This window comes from Bombina bombina, chromosome 5 (assembly GCF_027579735.1).
Source record: "Bombina bombina isolate aBomBom1 chromosome 5, aBomBom1.pri, whole genome shotgun sequence".
Taxonomy (NCBI): Eukaryota; Metazoa; Chordata; class Amphibia; order Anura; family Bombinatoridae; genus Bombina; species Bombina bombina.
In genome coordinates, this window is record NC_069503.1 from 26,275,866 (window position 1) to 26,293,061 (window position 17,196).

General features: G+C 44.8%; 1 protein-coding gene across 1 annotated transcript in view; it reads right to left on the reverse strand.

Annotated features, from left to right (window-relative positions):
* Positions 1-17,196, reverse strand: part of LOC128659731 (oocyte zinc finger protein XlCOF6-like) — a 665,326-nt gene that overhangs the window by 211,619 nt on the left and 436,511 nt on the right. The window lies entirely within an intron of this gene.

The window sequence follows — 17,196 nt, forward strand, 5'->3', positions numbered from 1 at the left end:
GCATCACATGCTGTAACTGTGAGCGCTCCAGCCCTAAACACATATCACCTGCCTCTGTATGCAGCACATGCTGTAACTGTGAGTGCTCCAGCCCTAAACACATATCACCTGCCTCTGTATGCAGCACATGCTGTAACTGTAAGTGCTCCTGCCCTAAACACATATCACCTGCCTCTGTATGCAGCACATGCTGTAACTGTAAGTGCTCCAGCCCTAAACACATATCACCTGCCTCTGTATGCAGCACATGCTGTAACTGTAAGTGCTCCTGCCCTAAACACATATCACCTGCCTCTGTATGCAGCACATGCTGTAACTGTAAGTGCTCCTGCCCTAAACACATATCACCTGCCTCTGTATGCAGCACATGCTGTAACTGTAAGTGCTCCTGCCCTAAACACATATCACCTGCCTCTGTATGCAGCACATGCTGTAACTGTAAGTGCTCCAGCCCTAAACACATATCACCTGCCTCTGTATGCAGCACATGCTGTAACTGTAAGTGCTCCAGCCCTAAACACATATCACCTGCCTCTGTATACCAGCATATGCTGTAACTGTAAGTGCTCCTGCCCTAAACACATATTACCTGCCTCTGTATGGAGCACATGCTGTAACTGTAAGTGCTCCAGCCCTAAACACATATCACCTGCCTCTGTATGCAGCACATACTGTAACTGTAAGTGCTCCAGCCCTAAACACATATCACCTGCCTCTATATGCAGCACATACTGTAACTGTAAGTGCTCCAGCCCAAAACACATATCACCTACCTCTGTATGCAGCACATGCTGTAACTGTGAGTGCTCCAGCCCTAAACACATATCACCTGCCTCTGTATGCAGCACATGCTGTAACTGTAAGTGCTCCAGCCCTAAACACATATCACCTGCCTCTGTATGCAGCAAAACCTGTAACTGTAAGTGCTCCAGCCCTAAACACATATCATCTGCCTCTGTATGCAGCACATCCTGTAACTGTAAGTGCTCCTGCCCTAAACACATATCATCTGCCTCTGTATGCAGCACATGCTGTAACTGTAAGTGCTCCTGCCCTAAACACATATCACCTGCCTCTGTATACAGCACATGCTGTAAATGCTCCTGCCCTAAACACATATCACCTGCCTCTATATGCAGCACATGCTGTAACTGGAAGTGCTCCAGCCCTAAACACATATCACCTGCCTCTGTATACAGCACATGCTGTAACTGTAAGTACTCCAGCCCTAAACACATATCACCTGCCCCTGTATACAGCACATGCTGTAAATGCTCCTGCCCTAAACACATATCACCTGCCTCTATATGCAGCACATGCTGTAACTGTAAGTGCTCCAGCCCTAAACACATATCACCTGCCTCTGTATACAGCACATGCTGTAACTGTAAGTGCTCCAGCCCTAAACACATATCACCTGCCTCTGTATGCAGCACATGCTGTAACTGTAAGTGCTCCAGCCCTAAACACATATCACCTGCCTCTGTATGCAGCACATGCTGTAACTGTAAGTGCTCTATCCCTAAACACATATCACCTGCCTCTGTATGCAGCACATGCTGTAACTGTAAGTGCTCCAGCCCTAAACACATATCACCTACCTCTGTATGCAACACATGCTGTAACTGTAAGTGCTCCTGCCCTAAACACATATCACCTGCCTCTGTATGCAGCACATGCTGTAACTGTAAGTGCTCCAGTTCTAAACACATATCACCTGCCTCTGTATGCAGCACATGCTGTAACTGTAAGTGCTCCAGTTCTAAACACATATCACCTGCGTCTGTATGTAGCACATGCTGTAACTGTAAGTGCTCCTGCCCTAAACACATATCACCTGCCTCTGTATGCAGCACATGCTGTAACTGTAAGTGCTCCAGCACTAAACACATATCACCTGCCTCTGTATGCAGCACATGCTGTAACTGTAAGTGATCCAGCCCTAAACACATATCACATGCCTCTGTATGCAGCACATGCTGTAACTGTAAGTGCTCCAGCCCTAAACACATATCACCTGCCTCTGTATACAGCACATGCTGTAACTGTAAGTGATCCTGCCCTAAACACATATCACCTACCTCTGTATGCAGCACATGCTGTAACTGTAAGTGCTCCAGCCCTAAACACATATCACCTGCCTCTGTATGCAGCACATGCTGTAACTGTAAGTGCTCCTGCCCTAAATACATATCACCTGCCTCTGTATGCAGCACATGCTGTAACTGTAAGTGCTCCAGCCCTAAACACATATCACCTGCCTCTGTATACAGCACATGCTGTAACTGTAAGTGTTCCAGCACTAAACACATATCACCTGCCTCTGTATACAGCACATACTGTAACTGTAAGTGCTCCAGCCCTAAACACATATCACCTGCCTCTGTATGCAGCACATGCTGTAACTGTAAGTGCTCCTGCCCTAAATACATATCACCTGCCTCTGTATGCAGCACATGCTGTAACTGTAAGTGCTCCAGCCCTAAACACATATCACCTGCCTCTGTATACAGCACATGCTGTAACTGTAAATGCTCCTGCCCTAAACACATATCACCTGCCTCTGTATGCAGCACATGCTGTAACTGTAAGTGCTCCAGCACTAAACACATATCACCTGCCTCTGTATGCAGCACATGCTGTAACTGTAAGTGATCCAGCCCTAAACACATATCACATGCCTCTGTATGCAGCACATGCTGTAACTGTAAGTGCTCCAGCCCTAAACACATATCACCTGCCTCTGTATACAGCACATGCTGTAACTGTAAGTGATCCTGCCCTAAACACATATCACCTACCTCTGTATGCAGCACATGCTGTAACTGTAAGTGCTCCAGCCCTAAACACATATCACCTGCCTCTGTATGCAGCACATGCTGTAACTGTAAGTGCTCCTGCCCTAAATACATATCACCTGCCTCTGTATGCAGCACATGCTGTAACTGTAAGTGCTCCAGCCCTAAACACATATCACCTGCCTCTGTATACAGCACATGCTGTAACTGTAAGTGTTCCAGCACTAAACACATATCACCTGCCTCTGTATACAGCACATACTGTAACTGTAAGTGCTCCAGCCCTAAACACATATCACCTGCCTCTGTATGCAGCACATGCTGTAACTGTAAGTGCTCCTGCCCTAAATACATATCACCTGCCTCTGTATGCAGCACATGCTGTAACTGTAAGTGCTCCAGCCCTAAACACATATCACCTGCCTCTGTATACAGCACATGCTGTAACTGTAAGTGTTCCAGCACTAAACACATATCACCTGCCTCTGTATACAGCACATGCTGTAACTGTAAGTGTTCCAGCACTAAACACATATCCCCTGCCTCTGTATACAGCACATACTGTAACTGTAAGTGCTCCAGCCCTAAACACATATCACCTGCCTCTGTATGCAGCACATGCTGTAACTGTAAGTGCTCCTGCCCTAAACACATATCACATGCCTCTGTATGCAGCACATGCTGTAACTGTAAGTGCTCCAGCCCTAAACACATATCACCTGCCTCTGTATACAGCACATGCTGTAACTGTAAGTGATCCTGCCCTAAACACATATCACCTACCTCTGTATGCAGCACATGCTGTAACTGTAAGTGCTCCAGCCCTAAACACATATCACCTGCCTCTGTATGCAGCACATGCTGTAACTGTAAGTGCTCCTGCCCTAAATACATATCACCTGCCTCTGTATGCAGCACATGCTGTAACTGTAAGTGCTCCAGCCCTAAACACATATCACCTGCCTCTGTATACAGCACATGCTGTAACTGTAAGTGTTCCAGCACTAAACACATATCACCTGCCTCTGTATACAGCACATACTGTAACAGTAAGTGCTCCAGCCCTAAACACATATCACCTGCCTCTGTATGCAGCACATGCTGTAACTGTAAGTGCTCCTGCCCTAAATACATATCACCTGCCTCTGTATGCAGCACATGCTGTAACTGTAAGTGCTCCAGCCCTAAACACATATCACCTGCCTCTGTATACAGCACATGCTGTAACTGTAAGTGTTCCAGCACTAAACACATATCACCTGCCTCTGTATACAGCACATGCTGTAACTGTAAGTGTTCCAGCACTAAACACATATCCCCTGCCTCTATATGCAGCACATGCTGTAACTGTAAGTGCTCCAGCCCAAACACATATCACCTGCCTCTGTATGCAGCACATGCTGTAACTGTAAGTGCTCCAGCCCTAAACACATATCACCTGCCTCTGTATACAGCACATGCTGTAACTGTAAGTGCTCCTGCCCTAAACACATATCACCTGCCTCTGTATGCAGCACATGCTGTAACTGTGAGTGCTCCTGCCCTAAACACATATCACCTGCCTCTGTATGCATCACATGCTGTAACTGTGAGTGCTCCAGCCCTAAACACATATCACCTGCCTCTGTATGCAGCACATGCTGTAACTGTAAGTGCTCCAGCCCTAAACACATATCACCTGCCTCTGTATGCAGCACATCCTGTAACTGTAAGTGCTCCAGCCCTAAACACATATCATCTGCCTCTGTATGCAGCACATCCTGTAACTGTAAGTGCTCCTGCCCTAAACACATATCATCTGCCTCTGTATGCAGCACATCCTGTAACTGTAAGTGCTCCTGCCCTAAACACATATCACCTGCCTCTGTATACAGCACATGCTGTAACTGTAAGTACTCCAGCCCTAAACACATATCACCTGCCTCTGTATACAGCACATGCTGTAAATGCTCCTGCCCTAAACACATATCACCTGCCTCTATATGCAGCACATGCTGTAACTGTAAGTGCTCCAGCCCTAAACACATATCACCTGCCTCTGTATACAGCACATGCTGTAACTGTAAGTACTCCAGCCCTAAACACATATCACCTGCCTCTGTATACAGCACATGCTGTAAATGCTCCTGCCCTAAACACATATCACCTGCCTCTGTATGCAGCACATGATGTAACTGTAAGTGCTCCTGCCCTAAACACATATCACCTGCCTCTGTATGCAGCACATGCTGTAACTGTAAGTGCTCCTGCCCTAAACACATATCACCTGCCTCTGTATGCAGCACATGCTGTAACTGTAAGTGCTCCTGCCCTAAACACATATCACCTGCCTCTGTATGCAGCACATGCTGTAACTGTAAGTGCTCCAGCCCTAAACACATATCACCTGCCTCTGTATGCAGCACATGCTGTAACTGTAAGTGCTCCAGCCCTAAACACATATCACCTGCCTCTGTATACCAGCATATGCTGTAACTGTAAGTGCTCCTGCCCTAAACACATATTACCTGCCTCTGTATGGAGCACATGCTGTAACTGTAAGTGCTCCAGCCCTAAACACATATCACCTGCCTCTGTATGCAGCACATACTGTAACTGCTCCAGCCCTAAACACATATCACCTGCCTCTATATGCAGCACATACTGTAACTGTAAGTGCTCCAGCCCAAAACACATATCACCTACCTCTGTATGCAGCACATGCTGTAACTGTGAGTGCTCCAGCCCTAAACACATATCACCTGCCTCTGTATGCAGCACATGCTGTAACTGTAAGTGCTCCAGCCCTAAACACATATCACCTGCCTCTGTATGCAGCACATGCTGTAACTGTAAGTGCTCCAGCCCTAAACACATATCACCTGCCTCTGTATGCAGCACATCCTGTAACTGTAAGTGCTCCAGCCCTAAACACATATCATCTGCCTCTGTATGCAGCACATCCTGTAACTGTAAGTGCTCCTGCCCTAAACACATATCACCTGCCTCTGTATGCAGCACATGCTATAACTGTAAGTACTCCAGCCCTAAACACATATCACCTGCCTCTGTATACAGCACATGCTGTAAATGCTCCTGCCCTAAACACATATCACCTGCCTCTATATGCAGCACATGCTGTAACTGTAAGTGCTCCAGCCCTAAACACATATCACCTGCCTCTGTATGCAGCACATGCTGTAACTGTAAGTGCTCCAGCCCTAAACACATATCACCTGCCTCTGTATACAGCACATACTGTAACTGTAAGTGCTCCAGCCCTAAACACATATCACCTGCCTCTGTATGCAGCACATGCTGTAACTGTAAGTGATCCTGCCCTAAACACATATCACCTGCCTCTGTATACAGCACATGCTGTAACTGTAAGTGTTCCAGCACTAAACACATATCCCCTGCCTCTGTATGCAGCACATGCTGTAAGTGTAAGTGCTCCAGCCCTAAACACATATCACCTACCTCTGTATGCAGCACATGCTGTAACTGTAAGTGCTCCAGCCCAAACACATATCACCTGCCTCTGTATGCAGCACATGCTGTAACTGTAAGTGCTCCAGCCCTAAACACATATCACCTGCCTCTGTATACAGCACATGCTGTAACTGTAAGTGCTCCTGCCCTAAACACATATCACCTGCCTCTGTATGCAGCACATGCTGTAACTGTAAGTGCTCCAGCCCTAAACACATATCACCTGCCCCTGTATACAGCACATGCTGTAACTGTAAGTGCTCCAGCCCTAAACACATATCACCTGCCTCTGTATACAGCACATGCTGTAACTGTAAGTGCTCCAGCCCTAAACACATATCACCTGCCTCTGTATGCAGCACATGCTGTAACTGTAAGTGCTCCAGCCCTAAACACATATCACCTGCCTCTGTATGCAGCACATGCTGTAACTGTAAGTGCTCCAGCCCTAAACACATATCACCTGCCTCTGTATACAGCACATGCTGTAACTGTAAGTGCTCCTGCCCTAAACACATATCACCTGCCTCTGTATGCAGCACATGCTGTAACTGTAAGTGCTCCAGCCCTAAACACATATCACCTGCCTCTGTATGCAGCACATGCTGTAACTGTAAGTGCTCCAGCCCTAAACACATATCACCTGCCTCTGTATGCAGCACATGCTGTAACTGTAAGTGCTCCTGCCCTAAACACATATCACCTGCCTCTGTATGCAGCATGTGCTGTAACTGTAAGTGCTCCAGCCCTAAACACATATCACCTGCCTCTGTATGCAGCACATGCTGTAATTGTAAGTGCTCCTGTCCTAAACACATATCACCTGCCTCTGTATGCAGCACGTGCTGTAACTGTAAGTGCTCCAGCCCTAAACACATATCACCTGCCTCTGTATGCAGCACATGCTGTAACTGTAAGTGCTCCTGCCCTAAACACATATCACCTGCCTCTGTATGCAGCACAGGCTGTAACTGTAAGTGCTCCTGCCCTAAACACATATCACCTGCCTCTGTATGCAGCACATGCTGTAACTGTAAGTGCTCCAGCCCTAAACACATATCACCTGCCTCTGTATGCAGCACATGCTGTAACTGTAAGTGCTCCTGCCCTAAACACATATCACCTGCCTCTGTATGCAGCACATGCTGTAACTGTAAGTGATCCTGCCCTAAACACATATCACCTGCCTCTGTATACAGCAGATGCTGTAACTGTAAGTGCTCCTGCCCTAAACACATATCGCCTGCCTCTGTATACAGCAGATGCTGTAACTGTAAGTGCTCCTGCCCTAAACACATATCGCCTGCCTCTGTATGCAGCACAGGCTGTAACTGTAAGTGCTCCTGCCCTAAACACATATCACCTGCCTCTGTATGCAACCCATGCTGTAACTGTAAGTGCTCCTGCCCTAAACACATATCACCTGCCTCTGTATGCAGCACATGCTGTAACTGTAAGTGATCCTGCCCTAAACACATATCACCTGCCTCTGTATGCAGCACATGCTGTAACTGTAAGTGCTCTAGCCCTAAACACATATCACCTGCCTCTGTATACAGCACATGCTGTAACTGTAAGTGCTCCAGCCCTAAACACATATCACCTGCCTCTGTATGCAGCACGTGCTGTAACTGTAAGTGCTCCTGCCCTAAACACATATCACCTACCTCTGTATGTAGCACATGCTGTAACTGTAAGTGCTCCTGCCCTAAACACATATCACCTGCCTCTGTATGCAGCACATGCTGTAACTGTAAGTGCTCCTGCCCTAAACACATATCACCTGCCTCTGTATGCAGCACATGCTGTAAGTGTAAGTGCTCCAGCCCTAAACACATATCACCTGCCTCTGTATACAGCACATACTGTAACTGTAAGTGCTCCTGCCCTAAACACATATTACCTGCCTCTGTATGGAGCACATGCTGTAACTGTAAGTGCTCCAGCCCTAAACACATATCACCTGCCTCTGTATACCAGCATATGCTGTAACTGTAAGTGCTCCAGCCGTAAACACATATCACCTGCCTCTGTATACAGCACATGCTGTAACTGTAAGTGCTCCAGCCCTAAACACATATCACCTGCCTCTGTATGCAGCACATGCTGTAACTGTAAGTGCTCTAGCCCTAAACACATATCACCTGCCTCTGTATACAGCACATGCTGTAACTGTAAGTGCTCCAGCCCTAAACACATATCACCTGCCTCTGTATGCAGCACATGCTGTAAGTGTAAGTGCTCCAGCCCTAAACACATATCACCTGCCTCTGTATGCAGCACGTGCTGTAACTGTAAGTGCTCCAGCCCTAAACACATATCACCTGCCTCTGTATACAGCACATGCTGTAACTGTGAGTGCTCCAGCCCTAAACACATATCACCTGCCTCTGTATGCAGCACATGCTGTAAGTGTAAGTGCTCCAGCCCTAAACACATATCACCTGCCTCTGTATGCAGCACGTGCTGTAACTGTAAGTGCTCCAGCCCTAAACACATATCACCTGCCTCTGTATGCAGCACATGCTGTAACTGTAAGTGCTCCAGCCCTAAACACATATCACATGCCTCTGTATGCAGCACATGCTGTAACTGTAAGTGCTCCTGCCCTAAACACATATCACCTGCCTCTGTATGCAGCACATGCTGTAACTGTAAGTGCTCCAGCCCTAAACACATATCACCTGCCTCTGTATACAGCACATGCTGTAACTGTGAGTGCTCCAGCCCTAAACACATATCACCTGCCTCTGTATGCAGCACATGCTGTAACTGTAAGTGCTCCAGCCCTAAACACATATCACCTGCCTCTGTATACCAGCATATGCTGTAACTGTAAGTGCTCCAGCCGTAAACACATATCACCTGCCTCTGTATGCAGCACATGCTGTAACTGTAAGTACTCCTGCCCTAAACACATATCACCTGCCTCTGTATGCAGCACATGCTGTAACTGTAAGTGCTCCAGCCCTAAACACATATCACATGCCTCTGTATGCAGCACATGCTGTAACTGTAAGTGCTCCTGCCCTAAACACATATCACCTGCCTCTGTATGCAGCACATGCTGTAACTGTAAGTGCTCCTGCCCTAAACACATATCACCTGCCTCTGTATACAGCACATGCTGTAACTGTGAGTGCTCCAGCCCTAAACACATATCACCTGCCTCTGTATGCAGCACATGCTGTAACTGTAAGTGCTCCAGCCCTAAACACATATCACCTGCCTCTGTATACCAGCATATGCTGTAACTGTAAGTGCTCCAGCCCTAAACACATATCACCTGCCTCTGTATGTAGCACATGATGTAACTGTAAGTGCTCCAGCCCTAAACACATATCACCTGCCTCTGTATGCAGCACATGCTGTAACTGTAAGTGCTCCAGCCCTAAACACATATCACCTGCCTCTGTATGCAGCACATGCTATAACTGTAAGTGCTCCAGCCCTAAACACATATCACCTGCCTCTGTATGCAGCACATGCTGTAACTGTAAGTGCTCCAGCCCTAAACACATATCACCTGCCTCTGTATGGAGCACATGCTGTAACTGTAAGTGCTCCAGCCCTAAACACATATCACCTACCTATGTATGCAGCACATGATGTAACTGTAAGTGCTCCTGCCCTAAACACATATCACCTGCCTCTGTATGCAGCACATGCTATAACTGTAAGTGCTCCAGCCCTAAACACATATCACCTGCCTCTGTATGCAGCACATGCTGTAACTGTAAGTGCTCCAGCCCTAAACACATATCACTTGCCTCTGTATGCAGCACATGCTGTAACTGTAAGTGCTCCTGCCCTAAACACATATCACCTGCCTCTGTATACCAGCATATGCTGTAACTGTAAGTGCTCCTGCCCTAAACACATATCACCTGCCTCTGTATGCAGCACATGCTATAACTGTAAGTACTCCAGCCCTAAACACATATCACCTGCCTCTGTATGCAGCACATGCTGTAACTGTAAGTACTCCAGCCCTAAACACATATCACCTGCCTCTGTATGCAGCACATGCTATAACTGTAAGTGCTCCAGCCCTAAACACATATCACCTGCCTCTGTATGCAGCACATGCTGTAACTGTAAGTGCTCCAGCCCTAAACACATATCACCTGCCTCTGTATGCAGCACATGCTGTAACTGTAAGTGCTCCAGCCCTAAACACATATCACCTGCCTCTGTATGCAGCACATGCTGTAACTGTAAGTGCTCCAGCCCTAAACACATATCATCTGCCTCTGTATGCAGCACATGCTGTAACTGTAAGTGCTCCTGCCCTAAACACATATCACCTGCCTCTGTATGCAGCACATGCTATAACTGTAAGTGCTCCAGCCCTAAACACATATCATCTGCCTCTGTATGCAGCACATGCTGTAACTGTAAGTGCTCCTGCCCTAAACACATATCACCTGCCTCTGTATGCAGCACATGCTGTAACTGTAAGTGCTCCTGCCCTAAACACATATCACCTGCCTCTGTATGCAGCACATGCTGTAACTGTAAGTGCTCCTGCCCTAAACACATATCACCTGCCTCTGTATACAGCACATGCTGTAACTGTAAGTGCTCCTGCCCTAAACACATATCACCTGCCTCTTTATGCAGCACATGCTGTAACTGTAAGTGCTCCTGCCCTAAATACATATCACCTGCCTCTGTATGCAGCACATGCTGTAACTGTAAGTGCTCCAGCCCTAAACACATATCACCTGCCTCTGTATGCAGCACATGCTGTAACTGTAAGTGCTCCAGCCCTAAACACATATCACCTGCCTCTGTATACAGCACATGCTGTAACTGTAAGTGCTCCTGCCCTAAACACATATCACCTGCCTCTGTATGCAGCACATGCTGTAACTGTAAGTGCTCCAGCCCTAAACACATATCACCTGCCTCTGTATGCAGCACATGCTGTAACTGTAAGTGCTCCAGCCCTAAACACATATCACCTGCCTCTATATGCAGCACGTGCTGTAACTGTAAGTGCTCCAGCCCTAAACACATATCACCTGCCTCTGTATGCAGCACGTGCTGTAATTGTAAGTGCTCCTGCCCTAAACACATATCACCTGCCTCTGTATGCAGCACGTGCTGTAACTGTAAGTGCTCCTGCCCTAAACACATATCACCTGCCTCTGTATGCAGCACGTGCTGTAACTGTAAGTGCTCCAGCCCTAAACACATATCACCTGCCTCTGTATGCAGCACATGCTGTAACTGTAAGTGCTCCAGCCCTAAACACATATCACCTGCCTCTATATGCAGCACGTGCTGTAACTGTAAGTGCTCCAGCCCTAAACACATATCACCTGCCTCTGTATGCAGCACGTGCTGTAACTGTAAGTGCTCCAGCCCTAAACACATATCACCTGCCTCTGTATGCAGCACATGCTGTAACTGTAAGTGCTCCAGCCCTAAACACATATCACCTGCCTCTGTATGCAGCACGTGCTGTAACTGTAAGTGCTCCAGCCCTAAACACATATCACCTGCCTCTGTATGCAGTACATGATGTAACTGTAAGTGCTCCAGCCCTAAACACATATCCCCTGCCTCTATATGCAGCACATGCTGTAACTGTAAGTACTCCTGCCCTAAACACATATCCCCTGCCTCTGTATGTAGCACATGCTGTAACTGTAAGTGCTCCTGCCCTAAACACATATCACCTGCCTCTGTATGTAGCACATGCTGTAACTGTAAGTGCTCCAGCCCTAAACACATATCGCCTGCCTCTGTATGCAGCACATGCTGTAACTGTAAGTGCTCCAGCCCTAAACACATATCACCTGCCTCTGTATGCAGCACATGCTGTAACTGTAAGTGCTCCTGCCCTAAACACATATCACCTGCCTCTGTATGCAGCACATGCTGTAACTGTAAGTGCTCCTGCCCTAAACACATATCACCTGCCTCTGTATACAGCACATGCTGTAACTGTAAGTGCTCCTGCCCTAAACACATATCACCTGCCTCTGTATGCAGCACATGCTGTAACTGTAAGTGTTCCAGCCCTAAACACATATCACCTGCCTCTATACGCAGCACGTGCTGTAACTGTAAGTGCTCCAGCCCTAAACACATATCACCTGCCTCTGTATGCAGCACGTGCTGTAATTGTAAGTGCTCCAGCCCTAAACACATATCACCTGCCTCTGTATGCAGCACGTGCTGTAACTGTAAGTGCTCCAGCCCTAAACACATATCACCTGCCTCTATACGCAGCACGTGCTGTAACTGTAAGTGCTCCAGCCCTAAACACATATCACCTGCCTCTGTATGCAGCACGTGCTGTAATTGTAAGTGCTCCAGCCCTAAACACATATCACCTGCCTCTGTATGCAGCACGTGCTGTAACTGTAAGTGCTCCAGCCCTAAACACATATCACCTGCCTCTGTATGCAGCACATGCTGTAACTGTAAGTGCTCCTGCCCTAAACACATATCACCTGCCTCTGTATGCAGCACATGCTGTAACTGTAAGTGCTCCTGCCCTAAACACATATCACCTGCCTCTATATGCAGCACGTGCTGTAACTGTAAGTGCTCCAGCCCTAAACACATATCACCTGCCTCTGTATGCAGCACGTGCTGTAACTGTAAGTGCTCCAGCCCTAAACACATATCACCTGCCTCTGTATGCAGCACATGCTGTAACTGTAAGTGCTCCTGCCCTAAACACATATCACCTGCCTCTGTATGCAGCACGTGCTGTAACTGTAAGTGCTCCTGCCCTAAACACATATCACCTGCCTCTGTATGCAGTACATGATGTAACTGTAAGTGCTCCAGCCCTAAACACATATCCCCTGCCTCTATATGCAGCACATGCTGTAACTGTAAGTACTCCTGCCCTAAACACATATCCCCTGCCTCTGTATGTAGCACATGCTGTAACTGTAAGTGCTCCAGCCCTAAACACATATCACCTGCCTCTGTATGCAGCACATGCTGTAACTGTAAGTGCTCCAGCCCTAAACACATATCACCTGCCTCTGTATGTAGCACATGCTGTAACTGTAAGTGCTCCAGCCCTAAACACATATCGCCTGCCTCTGTATGCAGCACATGCTGTAACTGTAAGTGCTCCAGCCTTAAACACATATCACCTGCCTCTGTATACAGCACATGCTGTAACTGTAAGTGCTCCAGCCCTAAACACATATCACCTGCCTCTGTATACAGCACATGCTGTAACTGTAAGTGCTCCAGCCCTAAACACATATCACCTGCCTCTATATGCAGCACATGCTGTAACTGTAAGTGCTCCTGCCCTAAACACATATCACCTGAAAGTTTACACAAACAGGGGCAAGCTGGAGAAGGTAGCTGACGGTATTCACATAAAACTTTGGGGCTTGGTTAGGAGTCTGAAAATCAGAGCAAAATTAAAAATAAGCAAAATGATAGATTTTTTAAATAAAATAACTTTATGGGCTATATAAATAGATAATCTACAAAACATTTATGCAAAGAAAAAATGAGTGTATTATGTCCCTTTAAGAGATGTGGGAACTATATCAGTGCTGAGGGAGAGGCTGAAGATGTCTGTGAGTATAGGGGTAAGGGTAGAAGAGAGCTTTGGTAGAACTGTGTTCAGGCAGCACAGCTCCTACAGCAGCTTCTGAGACAGGATCAGATTGAGAGATATAGCAGTGTCCGGAATGGGACAAAATGCAAATGCTAAAATTGACAAAAAAGCAAATAGCATAGCCCTCTGAGCATAAGAAGGCAAGGAGCATATAGGAAGTGGGGTAAAATAAAACTAAGTTTTTTTGGCGCCAAGTATGACGCACAACGCAAAAGAAAGCATATACATTTTTTGGTGCCAACAAACATCCGGAAATGACGCAACTCGCGTGATAACAAACAACTTTGTGCCAACCAACCTGGCATCAACTAAGACGCAGGAAATGACGAACTTGCGTCATCATAGACCAAAACTTGCGTCATCATCGTGCCAAAAAATTCTCGCGCCAAGAATGATGCAATAAATAACAGCATTTTGATCCCTCACGAGCCTAATTTGCCCACACATTTTTTAAAAGAAAAACAAGTGAAATTTGAAAAAAAGACTATAGCACGGGTAAGACAAAAACTTCCTAAAACATGATTCCCATGATGAAACTGCCAGACTGCAAAGGGAAATACACATAGACCTGACTCATGGCAAATATAAGTAAATACATATATTTAGAACTTTATATAAATACATAAAGCGCCAACCATAGCTACGAGTGTCTTAAATAATGATATAGTTACCGAAAGACACCGATCCACATATAGCAGACAGCCAAACCAGTACTGAAAACTATCAGCAGAGGTAATGGTATATAAGAGTATATCGTCAATCTGAGAAGGGAGGTAGGAGATGAATCCGATACTCTCATCACGTCCCTCTGACAAACACTGTACTCTGAGAGGAATTGGGCTTCAGAATGCTTAGAAGCGCTTATCATAGAAGAAATCATACAAATCCAGCACAAACTTACTTCACCACTTCCATAGGAGACAAAGTTTGTACAACTGAACTGTGGGTGTGGTGAGGGGCGTATTTATAGGCATTTAGAGGTTTGGGAAACTGTGCCCCTCCTGGTAGGATTGTATATTGCATACATCACTAGCTCATGGGCTCTTGCCATATGAAAGAAATATATTTTTATAGTTTAGAATAACAGTGTTATATTTTACCTATATCAGTCATTGAGTGTATAAGAAAAAAAAAGGTTTATTTTAGGATTTATAAAAACAAACAGATATTCAAATTTTAAAGCCAAATAATTTTTTTTACAATGAACAAGTAAAATGTTTGCTCTATCAGTCACATCCTCGTGCACTGGGGCCGAATTATCAAGCTCTGAATGTTGCTTGATGCCCGTTTCTGTGCGAGCCTTCAGGAAAACAGCAGTTATGAAGTAGTGGTCTAAAGAGCGCTGCTCCATAACTTGACCGCCTGTTCTCAGGCTGCGGACATTAATCTGCCAGATCCTATATGATCGGGCTGATTGACACCCCTTGTTAGCGGCCGATTGGCCGTGAATCTGCAGGAGGGGGTGTTGCACAAGCAGTTCACAAGAACTGCTTGTGCAATGATAAATGCCGACAGCATTTAGACAGTAGAGACATTCAAATCAAAATTAAACTTAAATGGATTGGATAGAACATAACATTTCAATCAAGTTTCCAATTTACTTATATTATCATTTGTGCTTAGTTCTCTTAGTATGTTTGTTAAAGAGTAATCCTAGGGGAACTCAGGAGCGTGCACGTATCTTCAGACAGCAGTTTGCAAGCACATTTATAGCAATGTTATACATAGTTACAAACACTGCTGCACAGAGTGCTAAATACACGTGCACGCCCCTAATCTCATATAATATCAGCCTCCTATGTTTACTCTATAACAAAGGATACCAAAAGAACAAAGCAAATTAGATTATAGAAGTAAATTGGAAAGGTGGGTAAAATCGCTGCTCTATCTGATTTATCAGCGTTTAACTTTCACTGTCAGATTTGGTTTCTGTCTTTGATGATGTTTTCCTTTTTATTCTGTGATATTTAGTTTTTAATTATACAAAAAACACAAATACTGGTCTGGATTACAATCACTTTTTATTTGCATGAAAAAACATTGTATATCATTATATAGTAAACAGCAGCATTACATGATATATGCACACAATGGTATAAATATACCTAACACTTGTGCTCTTGATACAAAGGGATTTATCACATAATGTTCCCTTTATATATACAGTATGTGCTATTATCAGTTCTTGTGGCTTCTAACTAACATGAAAACATCTAACAGACATAATATCAAGTTACAGAACATGACACACATATTACATACCCAGTATACATGTAGGTTATAGTAGCCATTTAAATTAAACTGATTATGATCACATGACACACATATTACATACCCAGTATACATGTAGGTTATAGTAGCCATTTACATTAAACTGATTATGATCACATGACACACATATTGCATACCCAGTATACATGTAGGTTATAGTAGCCATTTAAATTAAACTGATTATGATCACATGACACATATATTACATACCCAGTATACATGTAGGTTATAGTAGCCATTTAAATTAAACTGATTATGATCACATGACACACATATTACATACCCAGTATACATGTAGGTTATAGTAGCCATTTAAATTAAACTGATTATGATCACATGACACACATATTACATACCCAGTATACATGTAACTTATAGTAGCCATTTAAATTAAACTGATTATGATCATATGACACACATATTACATACCCAGTATACATGTAGGTTATAGTAGCCATTTACATTAAACTGATTATGATCATATGACACACATATTACATACCCAGTATACATGTAGCTTATAGTAGCCATTTAAATTAAACTGATTATGATCACATGACACACATATTACATACCCAGTATACATGTAGGTTATAGTAGCCATTTAAATTAAACTGATTATGATCACATGACACACATATTACATACCCAGTATACATGTAGGTTATAGTAGCCATTTAAATTAAACTGATTATGATCACATGACACACATATTACATACCCAGTATACATGTAGGTTATAGTAGCCATTTAAATTAAACTGATTATGATCACAAATGTACCAGTTACTGATATTGTGTCTAATTAAATAAAATCAGTTCCCCCTCAGTAATTCCTCTGGTATATAACATGTACAATGCTAAGCATCTATTGCTATAAGAAAAGGTTTATCCACATGATGTGCACATTAAATATATCTCCCAGATGTCAATCATTTGAGACTGATGTTCTTGTTTATATAATTCTCTAACACTCTATTCATATAAAGACTCCTTTATTCTGTAAATTATTTATTTCCTCCCCTGTGTAAAACAAACGTACAACTCC